Source organism: Hyla sarda, chromosome 5 (assembly GCF_029499605.1).
Source record: "Hyla sarda isolate aHylSar1 chromosome 5, aHylSar1.hap1, whole genome shotgun sequence".
Taxonomy (NCBI): Eukaryota; Metazoa; Chordata; class Amphibia; order Anura; family Hylidae; genus Hyla; species Hyla sarda.
In genome coordinates, this window is record NC_079193.1 from 54,550,160 (window position 1) to 54,566,431 (window position 16,272).

Here is a 16,272-nt window from a genome sequence, read left to right on the forward strand (position 1 = left end):
TCATCCTTTTTTGGCTCCTAATTCCCTTGTTTATGTTGTTTACACTACCTGCAGTTTACTGAGAAGGAGGGTCTGTTCACTTTCTTGCACTCACATCTCATGTGAGAACTTTTTCTTCCTCACCCCTCAGAGCTGATAACGGGCTGCTCTGTGCAACGAAGCTCTGTAACACGCTCCCGGCTCACACAACAGGATGACAAGCCTGAAGCCTGCACAGAGGCCTGCTCGTCCTCAGTGCCCAGAGCCCTGCTCGTCCTCCGTGCCCAGAGCCCTGCTCGTCCTCCGTGCCCAGAGCCCTGCTCGTCCTCCGTGCCCAGAGCCCTGCTCGTCCTCCGTGCCCAGAGCCCTGCTCGTCCTCCGTGCCCAGAGCCCTGCTCGTCCTCAGTGCCCAGAGCCCTGCTCGTCCTCAGTGCACAGAGCCCTGCTCGTCCTCAGTGCACAGAGCCCTGCTCGTCCTCAGTGCACAGAGCCCTGCTCGTCCTCAGTGCACAGAGCCCTGCTTGTCCTCAGTGTGAACAGCCCTGGTTGTCCTCAGTGTACAGAGCCCTGCTTGTCCTGCCCACACTTCCTGTATTTGGTCTCCTCACAAAGACACACAGGTAATAGCTCCAGGGACAAGACAGTATTTTGTACAGTGGAGGGACTCCCAGTAATAAGAAGCATGAAGCCTTTTTTTCAGCCAGTAATACAGATTTTTTAAAACCTGTGCAGGGAAAAGTGGTGAAGTTGCCCATAACAACCAATCCGATTTCTTCTTTAATTTTCAAAAAGGCTTTGGAAAAATTAAAGTGATCTGATTTTATGCTGCCCAAAATGTGGGTGCAGGGAGCGGGGTCCCGGCCCACTATGGCCCGTTTGATGCTGCCTGCGGTTTTGGCAGCTTAAAATAGGTGAAAAGTTCTCTTTGAGTATTTTTACAGTCTGCCTTGTTTGGTCCAACTGCTGGGATCCCCCCGCGATCTCCAGAATGGGACACAGAGTCTACCCTGAGAATGGAGCAACGGTCAAGAGTGCGCACTGCTGCTCCATTAATTCTCTATAGGGGCTGCCAATGAGCCTCCATAGGGGCCAATTTAGGGTATGTTCACACTGAAGGTTTGGAGAGGAATTTCCACGAGTAATTCTGTAGCTTATTCCTCTCCAATTCATTCAGCAGTGAAAAACCCCATTGTATGTAATAACATTTCTGCTCCTCAGTTCACACTGAGGAATTTCCGCTAGCAGAACTCTGTCAATGAATTCCGTTCCACATGAAGAATGAACATGTTCTTTCTTCATGCGGAATTCGTGTCCTGACCCCAGAGAACTCAATGTAAAAAAAAATGTTCAGTCCGCCACACTGTCTCCTATGCCGTGCTGAATTCCGCACTGATTTCTGTGCGGAATTCCGCGCAGAAAAAAAAACGATCATTTTTGAGCAAATTTTTTCAGCGAGAATTACGAGCAAATATTAATCAGTGAGAACATACCCTAAAGCCACACACTTTACTCGGCTATCTTTGGCAGTTCCAATTAAGAATGAATGGATCAGTAGGGTACACAAACAACTGCTGCACCATTCTCAGGAAAGACCACTTCATTTTCAGAGAAGATTCTTTACATTCTGGAGATCACAGAGGGTCCCAGCAGTTGGACCCCCAGCGTTCAGATAGTTACCAGCTATCTTGAAGATAGGGGATAACTTGTATTCATGGGCAAACCACTTTAAAGGGGTATTCCGGGAAAAAACATCTTATCCCCTATCCAAGATGTTTTTGCCCGGTATACCCCTTTAAAGGGGTACTCCGGTGAAAACCTTTTTTCTTTTAAATCAACTGGTGGCAGGAAGTTAAACATATTTGTAAATTATTTCTATTAAAAAATCGTAATCCTTCCTGTACTTATTAGTTGCTGAATACTACAGAGGAAATTATTTTCTTTTTGGAATGCTCTCTGATGACATCACGAGCACAGTTCTTTCTGCTGACGTTATAATAATAATAATAATGATGCTGCTTTATTTCTTGTTGTCCTTTTGAACCCAAGTCCCCAGCACTGCAAGGCAGCAGTGCTAACCACTAAGCCACCATGCTGCCCTTAGGAAACATCTGCTATGCACGGTTGCTAAAATGGACAGAGATGTCAGCAGAGAGCACTGTGTTCGTGATGTCATCAGTGTTCCAAAAAGAAAGGAATTTCCTCTGTAGCATTCAGCAGCTAATAAGTACTGGAAGGATTAAGATTTTTTAATAGAAGTAATTTATAAATATGTTTAACTTTCTGCCACCAGTTGATTTAAAAGAAAAAAGGTTTTCACCGGAGTACCCCTTTAAGTAATGTCATCATGTACTGCCACTTTATTACCTTTTATCATGTGTAACACAAGAATAACATGACAGATACTGCATGCATGGAGCTCTGGAAAAAGGTGTTGGAAAAATCTTCATTAGTGCACAAAACCAGGGATCACTAGGGTTATAAAGTAGGAGAGCAAGGGTGAGCGTGTTTAACCCTTTAAGGACCAGGCCATTTTTCACTTTAGCATTTTCGCTTTTTTCCTTCTCACGTTCTAAAAATCATAACGTTTTCAATTTTCCACCTACAGACCCATTTGAGTTTTTTGCACCACCAATTTTACTTTGTAATGACATCAATCAATTACCTTACGGCAAAATCAGAAAAAAAAATTTTTGTGGGGCAAATTTTTTTAAAAAACAACGCCATTTTGTAACTTTTGAGGGCTTCCGATTCTATGCAGTGCAATTATTTGTAAAAATGACACCTTATTTTTGTTCTGTAGGTCCATACAGTTACAAGTATACCTAATTTATATAGGTTTTATTTTACTATCTAAAATAAATTATAACTACGGTACATGCACTAAAATTTGTATGTTTAAAATTGTCATCTTCTGACCCATATGACTGTTTTATTTTTCCGTATACAGGGATGTAAGAGGGCTTATTGTTTGTGTTGTGGTCTGTAGATTTTATTGGTACCATGTTTGTTTTGATGGAACTTTTTGAACCTCTTTTTATTCATTTTTTTTAGGGTATACAAAGTGACCAAAAATATGCAATTTTGGACCTTGGTATTTTTTTACGCAAACGCCATTGACCGGGCTGTTTAATTTACGTTATATTTTTGTAGTTCGGACATTTTCACATGCGGCGATACCACATGTTTATTTTTATTATGTTTACATATTTTTTTATATTGCATTTGGGAAAAGGGGGGTGATTCAATCTTAATATGGAAGGGGTGAATGGGTGTTTTTTTTTTTACTCTTGTTAAACTTTTTTTTACATTTTATTAGTCCCCTTAGGGGACTTTTAGGAGGAATCATTAAAATCGTTCTGGGTTAATGTCTTGTGGACAGATGAGACCAAGATAGAGCTTTTTGGTAAAGCCCATCATTCTACTGTTTACCGAAAACAGAATGAGACCTACAAAGAACTCAGTACCTACAGTGAAATATGGTGGAGGTTCAATAATGTTTTGGGGTTGTTTTGCTGCCTCTGGCACTGGGTGCCTTGAATGTGTGCAAGACATCATGAAATCTGAGGATTACCAATGGTTTTTGGGTCGCACTGTACAGCCCAGTGTCAGAAAGCTGGGTTTGTGTCCGAGATCTTGGGTCTTCCAGCAGGACAATGACCCCAAACCCCAGAAGTGGATGGCAACAAAGCGCGGGGGAGTTCTGAAGTGGCCAGGAATGAGTCCAGATCTAAATCCCATTGAACACCTGTGGAGAGATCTTAAAATTGCTGTTGGGAAAAGGCGCCTTCCAATAAGAGACACCTGGAGCAGTTTGCAAAGGAAGAGTGGTCCAACATTCCGGCTGAGAGGTGTAAGAAGCTTATTGATGATTATAGGAAGCGACTGATTTCAGTTATTTTTTCCAAAGGGTATGCAACCAAAAAGTTAAAGGGGTATTTCAGTTAGTGTAGTTCAAGTTAGTGTAGTTCATAATATAGTGTCTGTACCTGTGTGTGACGGTTTTCTCACAATTCTTCTGTGATTTTCCCCCCAATATGTATTTTTAACAGCATACAAAATGACTGTTGTCTCAGATTTTTCCCAGGTTGCAATGCAGCTGAGACCTGACTCACTAGTCAGCTGATGACAGGAAGCCTGTCTTCTTCAATGGGTGAAGCGATCGCTTGGTGGGAGAGAGATCAATCTGCATCTAATGCAACAGCTGGCACCCTGACTGAAAACCACAGGTCTTTTGAATGGGTGCAGCTCATTTATGTTTCAATGGGTGGGGTGGCTGATGTGTGGGAGGGAGGAAAAATGTATTATGGGATTTGTAGGCAAAAGAAGAAAACTCAAACAGGAAATACCAGTTCACAAAAAGCTAGCCACAGTGTTATGGTAATCTCACAACATATTAGCCCCAAGACAAGCGCAGATCCTTCCTAAGCATGTCCATTACTGCCTGCCAGGTACATACTAAAATCACCTTATGGTGGAGAACCACTTTACGGGTACCAATAATTTTGTCCAGACCATTTTTGGAGATTGTTGTGACATTATGTCCAATTTGCTTTTTTTCCTCCCTTTTTTGGTTTAGTTCCAACACAAAGTTGAAAAACGTGTATAGCAAAACATGTGTTACTGCAATCCTTTTCTGTGACAAATACCGTATTTATCGGCATATAACATGCACTTTTAAAACTTAAGTTTAAGGCAAAAAGCCTGCCTGCGTGTTATACGCAGGTAAATCTTCTGGTTACTGACTTAAAGTGGACGCAGCAGCAGCTGCTTGTTAAGTATTAGCAGCACGGCCGCGGCCACTTTAAATCAGTGACCAGTGGCGTGTCCTCCCCGCTCTGGAAAACTATCACTTGTTTTCTCCTTCACTATCCACAGGTACTGGTGGATAGTGCGGGAGATGCTGATTAAAAGGTAGGGCAAATCCGGACAAGGTAGGGCTCATTTTAATCAGCGTCTCCCGCACTATCCACCAGTACCTGTGGATAGTGAAGGAGAAAACAAGTGATAGTTTTACTTTTCATTTTCCCTACCTCCCTCATCATTCCCCCTTTTCCCCTGCTTTTCATAGTTTTGTTAATTTTCCTTACCTTGCTGCGCTTCAGCAGGTCAGGCGGGGGGGGGGGGGGGTCTTCGGGCTGCGGTCAGTGAAGCAGATGAGTGACGTCCTCTGCCGGCTTCTCTGCGTGGCATCACTGACGTCACTTTTCATTTCCTGTAGTCGCCGCCGAAAAGTGGCATCCCTGATGCAGAGCAGAGGAGCCGGGAGAGGACGTCACTTATCTGCTTCACTGACCGCAGCCCGCAAGACAGCCGAAGCGCAGCCAAGTAAGGAAAGAGTGGTCTTCAACCTGCAGACCTCCAGATGTTGCAAAACTTCAACTCCCAGCATGCCCGGACAGCAGTTGGCTGTCCGGGCATGCTGGGAGTTGTAGTTTTGCAACATCTGGAGGTCCGCAGGTTGAAGACCACTCATAGGAGGAACATGATGGGGGGATGATGAGACAGGGAGAAATGATGAGGGGGGGAATGATGGGGGGATGACGACACAGGTTGGGGGGGGAATGATGAGACAGGGTGGGGGGATGATGAGGGGGGAATGATGGGGGACATGATGAGACAGGGTGGGGGATAATGAGGGGGGAATGATGGGGGACATGATGAGACAGGTTGGGGGGATGATGAGACGGGGAAATGATGAGGGGGGAATGATGGGGGGACAAGATGAGACAGGGTGGGAGGATGATGAGACGGGTGGAAATGATGAGGGGGGAATGATGGTGGACATGATGAGACAGGTTGGGGGGGGATGATGAGATGGGGAAAAGATGAGGGGGGAATGATGGGGCGACATGATGAGACAGGTTGGGGGAATGATGGGGGACATGATGAGACAGGGTGGGGGGATGATGAGACATGGGGAAATGATGGGGGACATAATGAGACAGGGTGGGGGATGATGAGACAGGGTGGGGGGATAATGATGGGGGGCATGATGAGACAGGGTGGGGGGATGATGAGACATGGGGAAATGATGGGGGACATAATGAGACAGGGTGGGGGATGATGAGACAGGGTGGGGGGATAATGATGGGGGGCATGATGAGACAGGGTCGGGGATGATGAGACATGGGGAAATGATGGTGGGGGGAGGCACTAGATGCTTAACCCCTTAAGGACCGGAGGTTTTTCCGTTTTTGCATTTTCGTTTTTTGCTCCTTGTCTTTAAAAAATCATAACTCTTTCAAATTTACACCTAAAAATCCATATGATGGCTTATTTTTTGCGCCACCAATTCTACTTTGTAATGACGTCAGTCATTTTGCCCAAAAATCTATGGTGAAGCGGGAAAAAAAATCATTGTGCGACAAAATTGAAAAAAAAAAACGCTGTTTTGTAACTTTTGGGGGCTTCCGTTTCTACGTAGTACATTTTTCGGTAAAAATGACACCTGATATGTATTCTGTAGGTCCATACGATTAAAATGATACCCTACTTATATAGGTTTGATTTTGTCGGACTTCTGGAAAAAATCATAACTACATGCAGGAAAATTAATACGTTTAAAATTGTCATCTTCTGACCCCTATAACTTTTTTATTTTTCCACGTATAGGGCGGTATGAGGACTCATTTTTTGCGCCGTGATCTGAAGTTTTTAACGGTACCATTTTTGCATTGATAGGACTTATTGATCACTTTTTATTCATTTTTAAATGATATAAAAAGTGACCAAAAATGCACTATTTTGGACTTTGGAATTTTTTTGCGCGCACGCCATTGACCGAGCGGTTTAATTAATGATATATTTTTATAATTCGGACATTTCCGCACGCGGTGATACCACATATGTTTATTTTTATTTTTATTTACACTGTGTTTTTTTTTTTATTGGAAAAGGGGGGTGATTCAAACTTTTAATAGGGGAGGAGTTAAATGATCTTTATTCACTTTTTTTTTGCACTTTTTTTTTGCAGTGTTATAGGTCCCATAGGGACCTATAACACTGCACACACTGATCTTCTATGTTGATCACTGGTTTCTCATAAGAAACCAGTGATCAACGATTCTGCCGGATGACTGCTCATGCCTGGATCTCAGGCACTGAGCAGTCATTCGGCGATCGGACAGCGAGGAGGCAGGTAGGGGCCCTCCCGCTGTCCTGTCAGCTGTTCGGGATGCCGCGATTTCACCGCGGCTATCCCGAACAGCCCACTGAGCTAGCCGGGATGCTTTCGGTTTCACTTTAGACGCGGCGTTCAACTTTGAACGCCGCGTCTAAAGGGTTAATAGCGCGCGGCACAGCGATCAATGCCGCGCGCTATTAGCCACGGGTCCCGGCCGTTGTTAGAGGCCGGGCCCGACCCGCTATGACGCGGGGCCACGCCGTGGCCCCGCGTTATAGATCGGGAGTGGACACATGACGTTCCAGTACGTCATGTGTCCTTAAGGGGTTAATGTCTGTATGACTAGTGGTGGTCTATGACAGGGGGAAATGATGAGACATGGGAGGATGATGAGACATGGGGGGTGGCGATGAGAGGGGTAAATGTGGCACAGGGACTGATAAAAGGGAAGGAATGATGTGGCACTGGAGGGGACGGGACCAAACTGAGGTGTGGAAGAAAACGAAGTTGGGTGGATGATGTGGCATTTAGTCCAAGTCATTTATTTTAAATTTTATTTTTTTAACTTAAATTTCCCTGTTAAAATGGGGGTGCGTGTTACACGCCAGTGCGTGTCATATGCCGATAAATACGGTACGTAATTTTCTTGAAAAATGTCATGGTTTCCAGCATTTATGGCTATGACTGTAATAAATATAATTTATAGGAACAGTACCATGTATCTCCTTGTTCTAACACCTGAACATGAACTATAGCTAACAGATTCCCTTTATTACCCTGGGTGACATTCAATATCCTAACAAAATTTAGACAGCCTCTAATGGTTGAACATATCATTTTTCCTACCTTTGTCACAATGGCGGTTTAATCAATTCTTGACAGAGAACAACAAGTCCACGGAAGGATTTTCTGGAGGGTAGCAGAGATTTTTAAGGTGATTTCAAAACAACCATAAAAAACTGAATATTTCTCTACCATTCAAACTTACAGAAAAATCTAAAAGCAAACATAAAATTAGGTGATTTAAAAATATACGTATACGGTTTAATACAGTTTTTCACCCGGACCAAAAACCATGGTAGGCTACGGTTTTGGGTACAGGAAAAAAACCTGATGAAACCATACAGGATGCAAAACGGACACAACCTGATGCATTTTTTGGCATACAGTTTTCAATACAGTTCCGTACAGTTTTCACATTGAAAACGTATACGGGAACTGTATTGCAAAAACGTGGTGTGAACCCAGCCTTATAGAACCATTATGGGCATAAGAATAAAAGTTTTGTTCTAGCTTCAAAACAAATTAGAAATTCTAGATGATATTAGGCAAGCCTTACTTTAGCACCTCCATCAGCACAAGCCCACTCCAAAAAATGGAACCGGTTTGCATATCCCATAGCTCTCAAAGATAACTATTCACCCCCCTATAAAAAACTTAGAACTGTGTTTCCCAACCAGGGTGCCTCCAGCTGTTGCAAAACTACAACTCCCAGCATGCCCGGACAGCCGTTGGCTGTCCGGGCATACTGGGAGTTGTAGTTTTGCAACAGCTGGAGGCACCCTGGTTGGGAAACACTGACTTAGAAGGTCACTCAAGCTAACTAAATGACAAATGCAAAAATGTTTTGGCTAAAGAACTTTATTTTATAATTTTTTTCAAATTCACTATAGTTAAAGAACATGATCATAACAGATTTTTCTAACAGGAATTTTTTTTTTTTTTTTCCATTTTGTCATTTTAGTGAATTTTTTTTATCCCGCTTTGTTATGGCTATAATTGTAAAATATTTCTGATTTCATTTTTGCTGACATCTAGTGGCTAAACTCTACATTTTCAGATTCCTAAAAAGATAAGGAATCTTGAAAGAAAACCTTCAAATAAGCTGTATCACCTCAGTATCACAAAAAGCAGTAGTATGGATAATAGAGAGTGTATTGTACTGCCTGACCAAGATAAGCAGCTTTCACACTAAAAAAAAAGGGCGATGGGAAAATTGCAGATACCTGTACCACCCACTCCCGGTTTCATATCATAACAGTGGGGGGAATAGATAAAAGTCTGTGCACCAGAAACAGGGGGCAGGCTTAGCACAAGTGGATGTAACCAAAAACAACTAAATTGTGCACCAGATTTTTTTAACAGTTTGGAGGGAGATTTAAAAAAAAAATCTGTCCAGAGGAAAAAGTTGTCCAGTTGCCCATAGCAACCAATCAGATCGCTTCCTTCATTTTTCAGAGGCCTTGTTAACTCCTCCCCACTATAGGACGTATGCATAAGTCCAAGCATCCGACACATTCGCGCAACTGGACATATGCATACGTCCTAGCGATCTCCGGCACTGCCGCGGGCAGCGCAGGAGATCGGCGACGGGACCCGGCTGTTAATCACAGCCGGAGTCCCGTCGCGGCTGCCGGAGCCGCAATCGCACCGATCCTGGCAGCCTTAACCCCCTAGATGCTTTGATCAATCTTGATCATGGCAGCTATTGTGTTGACAGGGGGAGCGCTCTCCCCCTGTTCACCGACGGCGGCGCCGCGATATGATCACGGGTCGCCGTTGGTTGCTGTGGCAGCAGGAGGTCAGATCATGGCCTCCTGTCTGCCTGCTACGGAAGCCTGTGAGATCCAGCCAGAGGCTGTATCACACAGGTTGTAGTGTCTGCAGCTCATCAGGGCATACTGTGCTGCAGTACAAATGTATTGCAGCATAGTATAACCTGTAAAAAGTGTAAAAAATAAAATAAAATGTTCTTCAATAAAAGTATGAAGTGTAAAAAAAATATATAAAAAATGCCCCTTTCCCAATAAAAGCCCTGTATGATCACCTAAAAAGATCAAAAACACAAATCATATACATAATAGGTATTGCCACATCCGTAATGATGTGTACTATAAAACTATAATGTAAATTATCTTGCACGGTGAACGCCGTAAAAAAAATAAAAAATAAAAACATTTAAAAAAAAGTACAAAATTCGCCAATTTTGGTACAAATCGCGGAATAAAAAAGATCAAAAGGTAGCACCAATAAAAAGTACAGCTCATTCCGCAAACAATAAGCCCTTACTCAATGGCGTCGGACTAAAAATAAAAAAGGTTACGCCTGTTGGAAAATGAATGGCAGAAAAAGAATTTTGCTCAGAAAAGGAAAAAGAACATAAAGAAAGCCATATAAAATGGGTATCGCCATAATTGTACTGACCCACAGAATAAATATAGCATCACTCTTACCGCACAGTGTACACCATAAAAAATTTAAAAAAACACCAGAAATTTTCCAGTTTTTCACAATATTTTGAAGTTTTTCACAAAAAATGCTACATGTGTCAACAAAAATGCACCAGTTATATAAAGTACAATATGTCACGAAAAAAACAATCTCAGAATCGCTCTGCTCAGAAAAAGCGTTCTAAAGTTATTACCAGTTAAAGAGATACATGTCAAATTTAAAACAAAGAGCCTGGTCATTGGGGTAAAAAATGGGTCTGTCCTTAAAGGGTTACTCCGGTGAAAACCTTTTTTCTTTTAAATCAACTGGTGGCAGAAAGTTAAACATATTTGTAAATTACTTCTATTAAAAAATCTTAATCCTTCCAGTACTTATTAGCTGCTGAATGCTACAGAGGAAATTCCTTTCTTTTTGGAACACTGATGACATCACGAACACAGTGCTCTCTGCTGACATCTCTGTCCATTTTAGCAACCGTGCATAGCAGATGCATAGCAGATGCATAGCAGATGCATAGCAGATGTATGATAAGGGCAGCATGGTGGCTCAGTGGTTAGCACTGCTGCCTTGCAGCGCTGGGGACTTGGGTTCAAATCCCACTAAGGACAACAATAAATAAAGTGTTATTATTATTATAATAACGTCAGCAGAGAGAACTGTGGTCGTGATGTCATCAGAGAGCATTCCAAAAAGAATTTCCTCTGTAGTATTCACCAGCTAATAAGTACTGGAAGGATTAAGATTTTTTTAATTGAAGTAATTTACAAATATGTTTAACTTTCTGCAACCAGTTGATTTCAAAGAAAAAAGGTTTTCACCGGAGTACCCCTTTAAGTGGTTAAAAATGAAAGAAGTGATCTGATTGGTTGCTATGGACAACTTTTTCTTTGCACAGGTTTTGATAATTCTCCCCGTGTGTCATTTTTGAACATACATTTCAGAATGTTTAGTCTAAGGTAAGAATTAGACATTTATTCCTCCCACGGTGCTTCCAGCTGTGAGAATGGGGAGGGAAACAGGGAGTGGAAAAACAAAAACAAAACAATTATGAACTAGTAATGTGTTTCAGCCAGAACCACACATGGGGGAAAATAACCTGTTGCTGATCTTCCCGCTAATCCGCAGCAGAATCCACGTTTGCTATGGATTTACAGTGAAAGTCACCAGTCACCAATACTACATTGGTGAAATCAGTGGTGAAAACCCTCCACAATTCCACAACAGGCTCAATATTGTTTGCAAAAGAAAAGTAAACAGGAGTAAAATCTTATTTCTACCCTGGTACTGTGATCTGCTGGGAATTTTCCCCGATACACTGGGCCCCAGTGACACAGTGCAGCGCAGGAAGAAGATCTCAGTCAGGGACCGGAGGAGGACACCGGGAGCACTGGTGGTGAGTGGGTTTCTTTTTATTTTTTTTTTACATACAGCAAAGTCATTAGTAAAACTGGAGATGGTCTAGAAACCAATTGATAAGAATACAAGGCAGGTGTCTACTAGGCAAAGTCTGAATCAACATTCCCCCCCACTGGTTCTTATACTGGTATATGCGTGTGTGTGTATATATATATATATATATATATATATATATATATATATATATATATATATATATATATATATATATACATATACATACATACAGTGGTCCCTCAACATACGATGGTAATCCGTTCCAAATGAACCATCGTTTGTTCAAACCATCGTATGTTGAGGGATCCGTGCAATGTAAAGTATAGTACAGTGGTCTACAACCTGCGGACCTCCAGATGTTGCAAAAGTACAACACCTAGCATGCCCGGACAGCCAACGGCTGTCCAGGCATGCTGAGTGTTGTAGTTTTGAAACATCTGGAAGTCCGCAGGTTGAAGACCACTGGTAGAGGAAGTTGTACTCACCTGTCCCCGCCGCTCCGGACCGTCACCACTCGTCACCGCTGCCCTGGATGTCGCCCTCCATCGCTGTCGCCGCGTCCCCGTGGTGTCCCCGATGCTCCGGCAAGACCTCTGCTTCCCCGGCATCCTCGCTCTCCGTCGCCGCCATCACGTCGCTACGCACGCCGCTCCTATTGGATGACGGGATGGCGTGCGCGGCGACGTGATGACGACGATTGAGAGCGCCGACGATGCAGGAGATCCCGAAGAGGACGAGCCGGAGCCCTGAGGACAGGTAAGTGATCGTCAGCGGACCACACGGGGCACCGTAAACGGTTATCCGGTGGCAGCTGAAGCAGTCTGCGCTGCCGGATAGCCGTTTATGCGATGGCCCCAACATACAAAAGCATCGGATGTTGATGCTGCCTTCAACATGCGATGGCCTCTGAGAGGCCATCGTATGTTGAAATGATCGTATGTCGGGGCCATTGAAGGTTGGGGGGGGGGGGGTCATAATCTAATCTAATCTTCAAAACATCAGTAAATAACAAAGTAACTTAACTTTTTGTATAAAGTACAGATCACTCCAAGGAAGAAGTGATATAACAACATGTAAAATTCTGACAACTGCAAGAACTAAATATTAAAATTCAACTCATTTTTCACCGGAGTGCCCCTTTAATTTTTATCCGGAGCTCATTGCTTCAATTACAGCCAGGACCATTGAACAAAGACATTCAATTTTTGAAATGATTCTTTTATTTAAGAAAAAGAGACACAAACATTCAATTTAAATGTCAAACAGGCAAAAGAATGTACTGTCATCTCACGGCAATTCATCTAGAAAATGCTGTATTGTTTTATTTTATCGAATTTCATCAAGGAGAAACTAGATAATCATTGACATTTGTACTTTTAAGCCTTACCTCTTCATAAAACAAGAATTCCCAAAAACTGCTCAACAATACTAGAAAACAACACCAGAACACAGGGATCACTAATATTCAGACAGTCTTTTTCTTTATACAATATTTGACATGTGACTTACGGTAAATATAATACCAATGTTAATTGCTGATTGGCGCATGGTTTCTATTCAATGGGCATAGCGGGAAAATAACTTAAAACTTTGAGCTTCAGTTTTTTTTTTTTGTCACCTTAAAATGAATATAAGTTATAATACATATTCTTCCACAATTTGTCTGAGAGATAGCAGTCTATGCATTGCAACCTTAAGATCGGGACTGCCATGGTTCTATTGACTTTTGCTCCTTATAGGGTTCTATGTTATCCATGTCTGGAACAGAAGGACCAGACTAGATGGATGATGAAATGTGGCTGAATTATGGCCATCTGAAACTGGCCTAAAAGTAGTACTGGTCTTCATGTGGTCACAGGCTATTAGGGAAGACTAGATCCAAAAAAGCCAGAACTAGAGAACCCATGAAGGTCTGTGGGCTTTAACCTTTGGCCATATACATGGATATCTGTTAGTAGATCCCTTTGATTCCAGCAGCATCAGCTAGTTACAGAAGGGAGCGAGCCATCAAAAAACACATGCATAAGTGAAGATGAGTGAAATATAATCTCATATTTGGAAAATACAGATTATTTGCTATTTTTGTATCTTTACAGCAATGCACACTTTTTTTTTAGGATAGTACTTCACCTAGTCTCTTATTAATGCAATTCCTGCAAATCCAGAAAGGAATCTAATGGATCCAAACCAGTGGCTTTTTCAAAGATCTTATAAAGACAGTCTCTCTAGATTGAAAAAACTGCACATTAAATATTCTGGCAGTGATACGCAATCTCCCAAACCATATCCATAAATGGACCACTGCAAGATATATATCCAAACAGTATAACTTATTTATAAATAAAAAAAATAAATCCTTGTTCTGGGCAAAACTATAGAAACCCCATGTACACTTAGGGCTCCTTCACACTATGTATTTTCCAAGTTGAATTCTGTCTCGATGCAGCAGCCTCCCATTGTTTTCAATAAGCTTCTGCTACAATGTTCACACTGCAGAAATTCAGTGGCGGACATTCCGCCACAGGAACTCCGGATCCCCCAGGCCACCAAAAGAATTAACATGTTCATTCTTTTGGTGGAATTCCGCCTGGACTGCCTCGCCATCAATGAGGATGGCACGCGTCTGGGTGGTCCTAGCTTGTTCTGCCATCGCCTGCTGCCCATGAAATCTCTAGGTGGAGATTCCGTAGTGTCAATGGGCCCTAAAGTCTGGATCTAACTTTTACCAAAATAAATGTTTGCCTCCGAAGTGGGGAAACGGAAAAACATTCCTTATCTTAACACTCTTAAAGAAGTCCATGTTTGTGAACAGAAGCAAAAGGAAATGTTTAGATATGTTGTATCTTCTTATCTTGAAATGAGGCTTAAAGTGGTACTCCAAGGGATAAGGATAGGGAATAAGATATCCAAAGGAGAGGGGGATAAGATGCTTGATGACGGGGGTCCCCACCGCTGGGGACCCCTGCGATCTCTGGGCCAGCAGCGTCCGGAACATGGAAGATTGAAGTCATGCCTCCTCCTGTTGACATAAATGGAGGGGGAGTGGCAGCTGTAGTCGCCAGTCATCCGGCACAGAGCGGTGTTCGCAAGGTGCATGGGATGACTGGGGTGCCGTAGCAGAGATTGCTGGGGTCCACAGCGGCGATGGGGATAAGATGTTTTACTGAGGAGTACACTTTTAAACACTACAATTTGAATAAAAACTAACAAAAACAAAGAAAACAATAACACTATTAAATGTAAAGGGTAATGCTAGTGTAATAGAGACATGTGTAAAGGGGAAAGACTCACTTTATGAACTGTTGGAGGGATTAGTCTTGAGGTCAACGTTTAGAGACCACTGGTCTATAGGCTCATAACAGGGGTGAGTCACCAGAAGCCCACTCCTATGTATGTGGCTCTATTGGCAGGAGCATAGTTCAGGTCTAGTCTGAGCTTCATAGAATAATCGGTAAACATGGTAAAAAATACACGTACATATGAAATGACTTCATAGTACAAAAATATAACGCAACATTGCATTTTGGATAGCCCAAATGGATTATACAGTTTTGACTATTTTTGTCATTGACCCTGGACATAGCAAGCTTGGGAATAGAGCCATGATGGGGTGTTGGGGGTCTGTGTTGTCTTCTATCAGTTAAAACAATATCAAATGCCCCTTTGTTCTTATTAACCTATTGAAAAAATGCTTCCCGTTTCAGAATCTATTCATTGGGTAACAATAGTAAGGAGGTCCCGGCACTCACCAAGTCGGATGAAATAACTGAAGTGTTTATTCACATCTGGTCATAGTACTGGTAAAGAGCGTACGCCATATTCGGCTGCACCAAAACGCGTACAGTCGGTACCACTAATATGACCAAATGTGAATTAACACTTCAGTTATTGCATCCGACTTTGTGAGTGCCCGGATCTTCTTACTACTGATATTATTGGCTTTGATGATGCCACCACGTGCATCACCATCATCCCAGTTGTGCTCACACTTGTCTACTATTCATTAGGTAAAGCAAGAAGCCATTTCATGTTTGGCTTTTGGCACTGGAAGGGTAAACAGGCAAGTCCCTTTAAGCGATGTTAAAGGGGTACTCCACTGGAAAACATTTTTTTTTTTTATCAACTGGCTCCAGAGAAAGTTAAACAGATTTGTAAATGATTTCTATTTAAAAATCTTAATCCTTCTAGTACTTATCAGCTGCTGTATTCTCCACAGGAAGTTCTTTTATTTTTGAGTAGTCGTATAGAGAAAAAGGATGAGCTGGCACTGCTTCTTCACACACACAATATTAATCCCATTCGACACAAACGTGCAGCTTATCTGTCTGTGCATCGGTGCTGGTGGGGCTAAACTTGTATGAAATGCGGTTCACTGTATAATCAGGAGTAGAAGAAAAAGACAAATGCACTCACCACTTCGTATGCTTTTTCTTTATTTAAAGTTCCATTTGGAACTTTAAATAAAGCAGCAGCATACGAAATGGTGAGTGCACTTATCTTTTTCTTCTACTACCTCTTATTTTTGA